The sequence below is a fragment of the Scatophagus argus genome, chromosome 24, assembly GCF_020382885.2.
Source record: "Scatophagus argus isolate fScaArg1 chromosome 24, fScaArg1.pri, whole genome shotgun sequence".
NCBI lineage: Eukaryota > Metazoa > Chordata > Actinopteri > Scatophagidae > Scatophagus > Scatophagus argus.
Genome location: NC_058516.1, coordinates 10,619,570 through 10,632,471, shown reverse-complemented (window position 1 = coordinate 10,632,471; position 12,902 = coordinate 10,619,570). Strand labels below are relative to the sequence as shown.

Sequence of the window (12,902 nt, the reverse complement as noted above, 5' to 3'; positions counted from 1 at the left end):
TATTTCCCTAAGTGTTTAACTTACTTTACAAGCACTCTAAATATACATTAATTTTTTTCCCTAAGTGTTTAACTTACTTAACAAGCACTCTAAATATTTCCCTAAGTGTTTAACTTACTTTACAAGTACTCTAAATATACATTTAAATTTTTCCTAAGTGTTTAACTTACTTAACAAGCACTCTAAATATTTCCCTAAGTGTTTAACTTACTTTACAAGTACTCTAAATATACATTTAAATTTTTCCTAAGTGTTTAACTTACTTAACAAGCACTCTAAATATTTCCCTAAGTGTTTAACTTACTTTACAAGTACTCTAAATATACATTTAAATTTTTCCTAAGTGTTTAACTTACTTTACAAGCACTCTAAATATTTCCCTAAGTGTTTAACTTACTTTACAAGTACTCTAAATATACATTTAAATTTTTCCTAAGTGTTTAACTTACTTTACAAGCACTCTAAATATACATTAATTTTTTTCCTAAGTGTTTAACTTACTTTACAAGTACTCTAAATATACATTTAAATTTTTCCTAAGTGTTTAACTTACTTTACAAGCACTCTAAATATTTCCCTAAGTGTTTAACTTACTTTACAAGTACTCTAAATATACATTTAAATTTTTCCTAAGTGTTTAACTTACTTTACAAGCACTCTAAATATACATTAATTTTTTTCCTAAGTGTTTAACTTACTTAACAAATACCCTAAAATATTTCCCTAAGTGTTTAACTTACTTTACAAGCACTCTAAATATACATTAATTTTTTTCCTAAGTGTTTAACTTACTTAACAAATACCCTAAAATATTTCCCTAAGTGTTTAACTTACTTTACAAGCACTCTAAATATTTTCCTAAGTGTTTAACTTACTTAACAAATACTCTAAATATTTCCCTAAGTGTTTAACTTACTTTACAAGTACTCTAAATATACATTAATTTTTTTCCTAAGTGTTTAACTTACTTTACAAGCACTCTAAATATACATTAATTTTTTTCCTAAGTGTTTAACTTACTTAACAAGCACTCTAAATATTTCCCTAAGTGTTTAACTTACTTTACAAGTACTCTAAATATACATTTAAATTTTTCCTAAGTGTTTAACTTACTTTACAAGCACTCTAAATATACATTAATTTTTTTCCTAAGTGTTTAACTTACTTAACAAGTACTCAAAAATTTTTCCTCAGTGTTTAACAACTTTACAAATACTCTGCTTTTAAATTTTCCTAAGTCTTTAGCTTACTTTACAAATACCTTTAAAAAATACTCTCAAAATTTTTCTAAGAATGACACCTACCCTTCGGAGACAGAAATGAGCGCCGTCTTCCTCTCGCCCGTACGCTCTGCGTTGTCCACATCATTCACTCTGGGGTTGCCACTCTTTTACAGTTTGGTGTCAAAAGCCACAAACAAAAATTACAAAGTACTGTTTTCTTTAGCAACTTATTCAAAGTCTTTAACTACTTTACACTTTAAAAATACTTTAACAAAGTACTGTCTAAAACGTGGATGAAGTTCTGCCGTCCTCGCTTTTGCTCCTCAAATTCTGCACTCATCTGAAAGAAAGGAAGAAAGAAATCATTTCATTGTTGTCGGAGAACACGCTTCCGACAACGTCCGCATCGGCTGTGAATGAAGCCTAACCTTTGGAGACAGATATGAGCTCCGTCTTCAGGTAACCCGTACGCTCTGCGTTGTCCACATCCATTCGCTCTGGAGCTGCAAGTCGCTTAAACTTTTCTGTCAAAAGTCACAAATAAAAACTTCACAAAGAGGTAACGTTGCTCTTCCTAAACAACACATTACACGCACAAAGTACTGTTTTCTTTAGCAACTTACTTTCACAGGGTTTGGGCTAGTACTTCCCAACGGCCTCGTCTTTAGAGATGTCGGGGAACAGGAAGCGTGTTGGTGGGGATGTTCTCGCCAGCCATCGCCTCGTACGTGCCGATGATGTGTGGCGCAGAGTGTTCCGCGAAAACCCACACTTTGAAAACCGCCTCGGAGAACCCCACGCTCGCCGGGGACGTCCTGTTCCATCTGGGTCGAGGTGATCGAACCCTCTCTGCTGCTCTCGCTGAACCGGGACACTTGTCGCTCAACAGGGTCCTCTCCCTCTGCTTACTGATGAAGCTGAATGTAGAGAGGAGAAAAAAAAAGAAAAAATACCAACACCACACACTAGCTTACCAGCCCTGGACCTCTCGGGAATGTAAATCGCTCGCTCTAAGAAACACCGTCTGTGCCTTGTCGTTCCGCAGCCAAAGCGGCTGCCTCTTCGTCGCATCCGGGATTCCTTCCATCTGCAGCCGGAAGGCAAATGCTTTCTCGTTGGCGCTCTGCTGGGACACAAGGAAAGGTTCTGACATCATTAACTTCACAAACAATTTAGAATTGTGGGACCAAGAACAAAAGACATTTCAATTAAAATAAATTATTAATTATTAGTCATTTAATTCATAGTAATTAATTAAACATGACCTATGTGTGTGTCCGCTAATCAAAAGTCATTCATAATTTCCATTTAACGCCTTTTCGCGACAACGGTCCTCCAAAGAAACTTACTTCAACACATGACAAATGGTTTGGAGACATCCCCTTTCTTCTCTGTGACATCCCATGAGGGCTGGTGGTTGAACTCCTGCACCAGGAACCTGACTGGAAACAAAAACATTAACATTCAAGGGGCTTTATTGTCATTTCAAACATGGGGTAAACTAACTAAAACATACACAGCTACAGAGCCTCAACATTTACTGCCTCGTTCATTTTCATGTTACTGTACGCACACGCACGCACACGCACACACACACACTTCAGTTCCAGGACTTCACCTTTCTAATGTAGGTAACAGTTGCTTTTGTGAGGAAGAGGGGAAGAAGAGACATGAGGAAGGACAGCTTCACACGATAGGAGAATAAAATGGACAACACGTCAAAATCATTCTTTTGAGGTCATTGTAGACTAACAAAGTCTCACCAGTTGGCAGGCGTTGGGCGGACTGCCGATGCAGGCGATCTGGTGCCGCTGCTTCCACTCCGACGGCTCCTCGGACATCAGTTTGGACAGCGACGCCTGCGTGACGTTCAGCAGCTCGCTCAGCTGGGTCACCACATCCTGACAAATGCAGTAGAACACATTTCAAAACTTTCCAAAGCCTGGCATCGTTCTAAGTTTTCAGTTCAAGTCTTGATTAATTTGACCCTGTGTGTAAGATAAGATGAACTTTATTGATCCAGCAGTGGGGAAATTCACTTGTCGTGCCAGCTCACAAGAACAGAAAAAGAGTGCAAAAAATGTGCAAAAACAGTTACAAAAAATATACAGGTAAAATAAATTAACAATTTACAAAGTACAGTAAACACAGGACAACATACAGCTATATACAAGTCCACATAAGGGAGGAAAAGAGGACCAGACCACTGAATTATACAGTCTAACAGCACTGGGAATGAAGGACCTGTGTCCTGAATGAAGGACACAGTGTGGTGAATGTCAGAGTAATAAAAAGTCTTTAGGAGGGCCCTGCACACTCCAAAGGCCCCCAAGTTTCCTCAGAAGGTGGAGGAGGCTTTGGCCCGTCATGTACAGGGCATCGGTATTATATGACCTGTCCAAGATCATACATACAACAACTCACTATCACCAAAAAACAAAACAATAATTTGGCACGCTCGGTCCCGGCGTTTCAAAGAAGAGAAAAATACGACAATTTCACCCGTAAGGTTAACGCTGTCCAAGATGCTACAATACCACAACCTACCGAAACAGTCTGCACTTATTCATTAGCACCTTAGCACTGACAACATGACTAAGGGGTGCTTGCCAACGATTCACGAAGACGAAAACATTACATTTCAGTACAACTTGTATCAGTATGCAATTTCAAGCTCAAAGCTCAAGCTAAACCTGGACATGCTAACCGTGTGCTCCAAGCTCGCCGTAGCAACGCTTAGCATCGCCAACTCAAGTAACACACAAACACTCCAGCTTCTTGACTTCGGTCGAACATTTAATACTCACCGTTGATACTCTTTGTCGTGTTACAGGCGTCCAAAATCTTCCATACGGCAGACAAAACAACGCAACGCTCCACCACCTTGGCGTTCGGTCACTTCTTTGCACTCCACCGACCGACCGACCCCTGTTTTTGACGCTTAGCGTCGCCGACTCAAGTAACACACAAACACTCCAGCTTCTTGACTTCGGTCGAACATTTTACAGGCGTCCAAAATCTTCCATGCGATCACACATTTCACCGACAAAACAGCGCAACGCTCCACCAACGCCGACGTTTCTTGATTGAAAGGACCCGCGCATGACGACGCTCGTACTCTTGCCGCCGACTCGCGCGAGACCTTCCTTCTCATCAAGACGTTTCGTCGTTAGCATCATCATAACAAGCTCCGAACTAAACTTGCCACAAACACGCAAATTGTTTTTGACCAGGTAGACACACGATACTTTTTGAAAAGGCCAGCGGTTTACAGTTCTATTCATGACCCCAGCTGTTAATAGTGGGGAGTAAATGATCCCCGTGCAGACACGTCGGGGAGGCGCGGAGGAGAGCCGAAAGGGGGGAGGGGGGCCCCCCCAAACGACCCCACACCACGTCAAACCGGGTGTAGGGATCCCCGGGCGTGATAACGTAATGAGTTTCGAACCCGGCACCCATACACTCATTCGATGGTTGCCGCGTTCTTAACCCTCTACGCCACCACGCCCAGGTTGCCGTGAGAGACACACCTGTCTCTGGGATTAAGATCTCATTAAGTCAAAATGAGATGTATATCTTTTTTGAAAAACAAAGACAAAACAAGTAAACATTTTAGAATAATTTGAAATTTCGCCCTCAACACAAACCAATAAATCCTAAATATATTATTTTTTCCCTTTCTCCGAATCGTGGTAGACCTCGAATTTGAATTTCCCTCAGGATCAATAAAGTATCTATCCATCACGGTTTCCCCACCTCCGCTGGACACGTCGAACACTTGGTGAGAACGCCAGAGCAGGTGAGTGCACCTGTAGCCCGGTCGGTAGGGCGTGCGCTCCGTGTGATGAGGCTGTCTGTCCTCTGCAGTGGTCAAAGGTTCGACTCCTGCGGCTGGTTCATTTACTGAGTGTTATAAAACAAGTCATATTGCTGAACAGTTCTTTTTACCAGGAAAGAAAGAACGACCGCTTAATGTTACTGTGGAGGGGGCTGTTCCAGGTTGTTCTTAAGGTCGCACTTACGCACACCTGTCTTTATTTTCGAGTAAACTTTCTGACCGAACTGCTAGTTCAGTGCACCATACTTCTCTATGGCTTGTTAGTTGTCATTTCGTTTTGTAATCTTAACTTCAGAGAGTAACTTCTTTTACTCTCCATGTGCAGATGGTGGTGGTGGTGCGATCAGTGAGTGTCCTCTCCTTTGTCAGAAATCAAAAGTAATAAAAATACGAATAAGACTTCCACAACAAGGAATCGAACCAGGCGCTGCTCAATCGACTGTCTGCAACTTATGGTCGCGTTCTAACACGTCACGCCACGGCTGCGGAGACGTGGGCTGTACTCTCTTAAATTTGCACTTTTGATTTTAGACTAGACTGCTGAGACACCTGTCCCTGTCTCTGGGGCACATATGGACCCCCCAGTATGTGCCGCGGGTCAAGATTTATTGAACTTAACTGATGCAGAAATTAGAATAATCATCACAACATGGAGCCACACAATATTGCCGTTATTTCCCATGTATAATACTGCTGGAGATCTCTTTCAGTTTGGCATCACTGGAGTCCATTCATTTCAACACAAACATATGAGTCAGTATGCAGATTCCTCAGTAAAAGTCCTGCATTTAAGTATATTATTATATTATATAAGTATTATCAGCAATACTTATATAATACAATTATATTTTTTATATAATCCTTGTATATTATACTCTCTTATATTGTACACAATCATATTCTCTAATTTCTAATACTCTATATTCTAATATTCTTGGTTTTCACTTCTGCTTAACCACACACTCAGCCACCTTTTCTCAGACTCCAGACACAATGACTTGCTTTGAAGACCACACTCTGAACATCCTACATGTTAGCCTGACAACACTACACACAGAACCTTGTTTGCACATCTCCATAATGAAAAAGAGACCACAGCAGCACGTTTTTACTGTCAGCTCCGTGCCTGGTTAACATGGTGCTTCAAAGCTCATGATGTCCATGTGCCTCCACACACATGGAAGCGTTCATGTAAAACATACTGTAACGTATACATACAATAATATGTATGGATGTACGTACATAAATACAAGCAAACATGATATACACAACATACTATAACACACTTACCTACGTTCAACACAACATGCACATAACTTAATATGTATGGATGTATCTGTGAGTATGTGTGTATGCAAGTACCTAAACACACAATAACACGATACAAAGAACATACTATAACATAGACACATTTAATAACACACTTACCGACATACAACACAACATACATACAATAACATTAATGTAAGTTCATAAACACACAGAATAACCTGACATACACAACATACTATCACAATAACATACTTAAGCACCATATGAACTTACCTCTGTACAGAAAATAAACACCGCATATACAAGTGTGCATGTTTATGTTGTGTGTATATGTACGTAAGGATATTTGTGTGAGACAAAGAGCCCTGACACTGTTCCAGCAGGGGGCGCACACACACACACACATTGTCATGGCTGTTGATGACATAATCGCCAATTTTCAAGGAGAGATATTTACATGACTCTGCTGAAGTTCATCCTCTGGTGAGTGTGATATATACCTGACAAAAGTGTAAAAATCACAGTTACGGCACATTGCAAGTTGTTAATGTTTGATACATTCAGAAGTCTGTCAACAACAACCTCTTTGCACGTCAGATTTTCTTGTTTCGGGAAAGAAAATGACCTAAATGGGGGCTGACAGATGGAAGACAAGAAACCAGCATGCTGGCTATTGTCCTGCACATGGAATAACTTTTATTTTTTTAATTTATATTTGTTGAAACGTGTATCAATAAATAAATAAAAATAAAAGCAGAGACTTCCTGCACTTTGATTAAATCTTTCAGGTTCCTGGCACTTTGCAAAGAAAAAGCCTCTGTGTTCAACTCAACAAATAATAATAAAAAAAAAAGCTCTGGTCTCCAATGGCAACTTCACTGGCATGATGTGTATGTTAAGACAATGAGAGGAGAGACAGGAAACAACTTACCACGCAACACACGACAGATAGCGCTTCAATAAACATGTTGTACTTCTAGTTTTCAGAGGGGAAGTCCTTGGGATAAACCAAACATGAAGTTAATGAATTGTGTACCCGGAGTTCCTTCCAACAAAACGCTTCCTGGGAGCTGGAACACACTGCAACAGAAAAAAATATGTCGTGACTTGTTTATGTCATTATCTCTGAACATTAATCGAGACCGACTGGTTTTACACTGCGAAGACTGTGCCGAATATAACCTCAGTTTACTTACCTCTTATGTAATCTACGATGTTTATGCATGATTCCAGCTGTTTTGCAGAGACACTACAATTAATAAAAAACATCCATTTGTTTTATCTTTTATCTTGATTCTGCAATTTAGTAAGTTTTTAATGACGATTTCTTGATTTTCAATTTATTTTCATTGTTTTAAAATGATGTCTCTGATGTATGAAAATCACCAAACCGATGACGACCGAGAAACAAGGGTGACGCTGGAAAAACAGCTGACCTCCAGGAAAGACTGGTGTGGGTGTGTGGGGCCAGCAACCCCATACACAGCACTCGCAAGAGGACACCAAGCAAGCTACTAAAGTACCACACAAGCAACACCCCCAGAGTCTCCCGAGAGGTTATGGCCAGGACAGGAACCAGGACACGGAGAAGGCTCATCCAAACCACCACAACTGGAAAAGCACCAGAGGTAAAATGCCCCTGTTGCAGACACAGGTCTAGAACCCGGTGAGACGCAGGAAATCCCCAACCAGGATGCACCCCATAGCCCTGGGTACTTCTCAGCACCTTTGTCACCTACATCCCAAGGGAGCATTGCCACAGATGCCACAGCCTGAACCTGTGAAGGAGAGGATAAAGTGGCCAAAGACGTCTGACACAAAGGAGTGGCTCAGCTTTGAGGAAGACCACCACTCACTGCGACAGATACCTCCTCTACCTCGACCACATGACATCCCCTCACCCACCATCGCACCATCAGCCCACTTCTGGCACCACCACCAGCTGACTGTCCCGGAGGGGATCCCTCTTTGAGTAGGCTGTAAGTAGTTTTTCCTTGTTCTCATTGAGAGTCCATGGGGGGGGGGGTAACTGTACTGCACTGTAACAGTAACTGTACTCCATTGACTAAAATATGCATGAAATTACAACAAGCAGCCGACTGCCAGGTCAGATTAGATAAATTTACCTTTTTTGGCACAGGGCACATATTTAACACTGTTGGGTGGGCGATGACTGTTCACGCCTTTGGGCAGGTTCAGCACCTGTATTTCTGTATTTCATAAAAGCCAAGACATTTTTCCTGTTCCTAGAGAAGATAATCCACGTTTGTAAGTTTTAAACTTTTTTTTGTTTGTTTTAATCTGCCCAACTGGAGCCTCAATGCCTCACATTAGGAGTAATATTTGCTTTGGGGGATAGCAAGTGTAAAAACATGGAAAACAACAAAAAAAAAGAATATCAAGTACTTTACTGAAGCGAATTCAAACTGCAAAATATGCTGCCAGCTCTGAGAACAGTTTGATAATCAGCAGAAGAACTTGAAAAGATCAACCATTTTAACTGTGTCATCTGTTTCATCTCCCATCTCGCCTCGCATCAACAGGACTGCAACGACTACTGAAATACTCAACATTCACACAAGCAATACGTCTCCTGCAAGAAATCATTCAATCCATTTTGAATGTCAAGTAAGTAAAAAAGGATTCCTTCCTGTTGTAATTTTCATCATTTATCTTACACGCTCACCACGGCACATTTTCATAAATTGCAGTTTGTCAAGTACAGTATAACCAATTTCAGCCAGTTTCCCTGCATGTCCTCATCTCCATATTCCTGTCTCATTCGGTTTTAATTACAGCTGCTAGGATTTATACCGGACTCCTCAGATCAGCCGTAACCACCGTGTTTACGACCACATTTTAAAGATGCTGCACCTAAGACTCGGTCGAAATTACGCCGCACGTGTACGCAACGCTCCAGCACTTCCTTTCATACGCAGCCTTCCTTCCTTTCTCAGTTCTGTGAAAATAAAAGCACCAATATACTGTATGTACAAATATCCCTGGGTTACAGCCACTTGCTTCCTCAGAGAGAGAGAGAGAGAGAGAGAGAGAGTGAATTCAGAAAAATTCCATCCGGGGTGTCTTTAGCTTGCAGGGATGAAGCCTGAATATTTTATTTCACTCTCAAGAAAAGACACGCACAAAATATAAACAAATAAAATGAAAAAAAAACTGCTCCAGCGTCTAAACGAGTCAACATGTTTAAAGGTTCTCCACTTCGCTTGATTGTATCCTCCACACGTCTTACATATGGGTTTCGTGGCACCAGTCCAACTATGCAATCATGTGCGTGGAACATTCTTTACTGGGCGACCATTTTGCAAGTAGTGTAACTGAGCTGTGTTGGGTTTAAATAGTATGTTGCCAATAACAGTGTCAGGTCTGCTAAAATGACATTCAACATTTCTGATTGGTTTTGCTTGCATTAAATTATGTTTATCGACACTAGCGATGGCTTTGTCACCACCACCGCCACTATTGATGGACTGAGGTGAGATTTTGTACAGACATTCATAAGGTTGTCAGAAGTATCAATACTATCATGTGTCAGTACTTTGACTCATGAGCTTCTTCATGAACTATTGCTATTTTTCAAGCTGATATTTTCACTTTTATCAGAAACTTTTTTTGCAAAGCCTGTGAATCACACTGCACTGTGGACCTGAACAGTCATGCAGTAATTGATCACTCAATAAAGACAAGTTGTAACATGGAGTTTGGAAGTTCCGACAAATGATTTAATGACAGAGACTTTGTGCTACAGCTGTCACCTGATTGATGTGTGGGGAAATGTGCTGAAAATGCGATTTCTTGCACACAGCCGTCAAGCATGGCCAGCCTTTTGTGGCACAAATAGCATGGCTCATGCACAATGGTACAAAATGTAAATATCCTGTTCCTATCTTTAGCAGATATCTTGATGTACAGTGAGTAGGAAGACTGGGCTAGCAACATGCAAAACAGACAGGGAAACACTTGCTGCTCACTCAAAAAATTGACTCTGGATGTCATCAAGAAGTTTGCGTTCTGCTCTGAGAGGTGATTAAAACTCTATAAATCAGGCACACTGACCATTTGGATCTGGCTTTCAGTAACATTTTTCAAAAAAAGGGGGCGGTTGAAGAAGCGGGGGGAAACTAAGATGGCTTTGTCACAATTTTTACACATTCTGATGCATTTCTTCAACACCAGACGGTCCCGAATCTTAACATAAACGTGCATTTAGACTGTCACTAGACTAGAACTGTTAAACTGTCAAAAGAAGACAAAATTGTCTATTTTACACGACCACCTAAATGCCACCTAGAAACATAGATTTTCTACAGCTGATGCTAATAAAAGAGACGTTTTTCATAAAGTCCCTGTCAGCCTCGTTACGGGTTCTTTATCTTTATCTTCTGCTCACAAAGAAATGTAAACAAAATAACTGCTGCAACTGATTTATGACTCACGACTGACGACTTTCAGCTATTGAACCGACGTTTTCTTTCTCATACGGCTTTCATCTGTCTTCTAGTTAAAGCTCCAACATCAGGTCTCATATAGTGTTTGCATTGTGGCAGGCTTAGTAAATATCCTCCTGTAGGGGCGGTTCAATCCCATAATCAATGGTTCCCGCTGTAACTGGGACACCACAAACGGCCTCGCCAATCGCCTGGACTCCCTAGAACACCAGAAACATCTTAGCACTTCAGGCTAAGTTTGTGTTGAGGTGGGTTAACTGCTGAGGTTGTTTTCAGTACTCAACTTTAAAAGTCTACTTTGATTTCACCCTTCTCAGAGCACGTGTTTCCCAACCTTTCAGTTGGATTTATGGCCTTTTTTCCTACATTCAGGAGATATTAGATGTATTTCGTCTGTTGCATGAGTGCATATGACTGCCAATACTCACAGCTGGAGAAGACAAGAGGACAGGAGTGTTCGTCCATTGGGAAATGATGGATTTGCAGCTGGAATTCTGCGTTGATGGTCATCCTGGAAGGCGGAGATAAACACAGAGATATTTAAACAAAGACATTCCAGACACTAAAAAAAATGCTTGATATCCTTCATTTCTCAGTCCATGAAGCACACGGTTTGAATGCTCAGAATGAAACATTGCTTATATGACAGGAGTGCGCCGCTTTGCGTTCAAACAGACGAAGCGCATGCAGCTTCAAACCAGATGGTGCAGGATCACACTCGGCTGCTTGGTTTATGTGCAGGCAAAATCTTAACCTGAATCTGAGTTAATATTCTCAGCGTGTTACACCAATATATCATCCTGAAAATTCATTTGCACTGCATATGATAATGGCTGTTAAAACGAGGCCATCTTGAAAATGACCTTTTGTCCCTGCTACATTCTCTCATTAACTGACTGACTTCGAACACAACAGAATCACCTGCGGCTTGCCTCGCTCGTCTTGCTTGTAGGTGAACAAATGATGCGTTTTTGCGTACAGGTGCGCGGTCATCCTTCACAGGAGCCGAGAAGTCCAATTTTGTACAAGATTGCTGAGCTGAGGTGAGGACAGCGAGCAGCAGCAAACGCTACAGAGATGAACCAGCCAATGCAAATATAATGACACAATCATTTTTAAATTCATCACCGAGATACACGTTATCAGAAGAGAAGTTACCAAGCGGGAAGTTAGTGGTTGTGAAGAAGAAGAATCTCTGGATTGCATCCCTCATCATGAGACATCATGCACTGAAACACGACAGACAAATATTTCTTTCATTAACTTCTAAGACAACAAGCTATAAAGTGGTAAAGAAAAAAAAAGTCTGCATAACAACAGCAACGACATTTCCTGACTCTTCCTTCAAAATAAAAGCACCACATATACCTCTACATGATATGCCGGAAGATCACGGCTGACTAGCGGTTCGGTCAGAAAGTTTACTCGAAAATAAAACTCGTCCTGTCTTAGACAAACCAAACTTTTACACAATATACTTACATCTGTCTGTTCACAGTCAAAACCATTTAAAGATAGACAGAAAATATATTCATCACAATTTCTATTTGAATGTAAGGAGTCAGATGTTGCAACTGACCCCGGGATTGTGGATGTCTGGGGATGGTCGCAACATGTTACAAATACAATATATTTCAGTGTTAAAATAAAAGGATTATTATCAAAAATGGAAGTTATAATAATATCAGTGGTATTTATTTATCATAATAATAGATTTGTCTAGATGAGTAGGCCTTATGTGCAGATGTCAAAGATGCAAATTAATATAAAATACATTAGGCTTTCAGTGACATAGGGAGAACGGAACAATTTATGAGACAATTAACTTTCATTTTGCACATTGTCAGTATATACATTCATCACTCTAGCTTGTTTCTGACTGGAGAAAAATGACATGTTGCAACCATCCCATGTTGCAACTGTCATGACCCCTGTGACCCATATTAAGCAAACTCTTAATAGAGAAAAGGTGCAGTTTTTTAAACGTACATCACAAAATAACTTGTTTGTTAAAGCACAAACATGACATCATTTTTTAAAACAAAAACAAAAAAATCATGAATTCAACATAATGCTCTTGTCAACACATAGCACTGTAATACC

The 12,902-nt window shown here is 40.4% G+C and overlaps 5 long non-coding RNA genes across 5 annotated transcripts; 1 reads left to right on the top strand and 4 right to left on the bottom strand.

Annotated features, from left to right (window-relative positions):
* Positions 1–1,441: 1,441 nt before the first annotated feature.
* On the bottom strand, positions 1,442–2,344 carry LOC124055504. Its single transcript, XR_006842672.1, has 3 exons — positions 1,847–2,344; positions 1,652–1,747; positions 1,442–1,563 (listed from the first exon to the last, which is right to left on the bottom strand). It is a non-coding gene; the product is annotated as an uncharacterized LOC124055504 (long non-coding RNA).
* A 257-nt stretch (positions 2,345–2,601) lies between these two features.
* LOC124055503 lies at positions 2,602–4,735 on the bottom strand. Its single transcript, XR_006842671.1, has 3 exons — positions 4,031–4,735; positions 2,987–3,124; positions 2,602–2,665 (listed from the first exon to the last, which is right to left on the bottom strand). It is a non-coding gene; the product is annotated as an uncharacterized LOC124055503 (long non-coding RNA).
* A 915-nt stretch (positions 4,736–5,650) lies between these two features.
* LOC124055521 lies at positions 5,651–6,377 on the bottom strand. Its single transcript, XR_006842696.1, has 2 exons — positions 6,033–6,377; positions 5,651–5,843 (listed from the first exon to the last, which is right to left on the bottom strand). It is a non-coding gene; the product is annotated as an uncharacterized LOC124055521 (long non-coding RNA).
* A 2,508-nt stretch (positions 6,378–8,885) lies between these two features.
* LOC124055522 lies at positions 8,886–9,317 on the top strand. The gene is made up of 2 exons (XR_006842697.1): positions 8,886–8,961; positions 9,132–9,317. It is a non-coding gene; the product is annotated as an uncharacterized LOC124055522 (long non-coding RNA).
* Positions 9,318–10,172: 855 nt separating this feature from the next.
* On the bottom strand, positions 10,173–12,098 carry LOC124055515. The gene is made up of 4 exons (XR_006842689.1): positions 11,958–12,098; positions 11,721–11,868; positions 11,228–11,310; positions 10,173–10,999 (listed from the first exon to the last, which is right to left on the bottom strand). It is a non-coding gene; the product is annotated as an uncharacterized LOC124055515 (long non-coding RNA).
* Between the last annotated feature and the right edge of the window lie 804 nt (positions 12,099–12,902).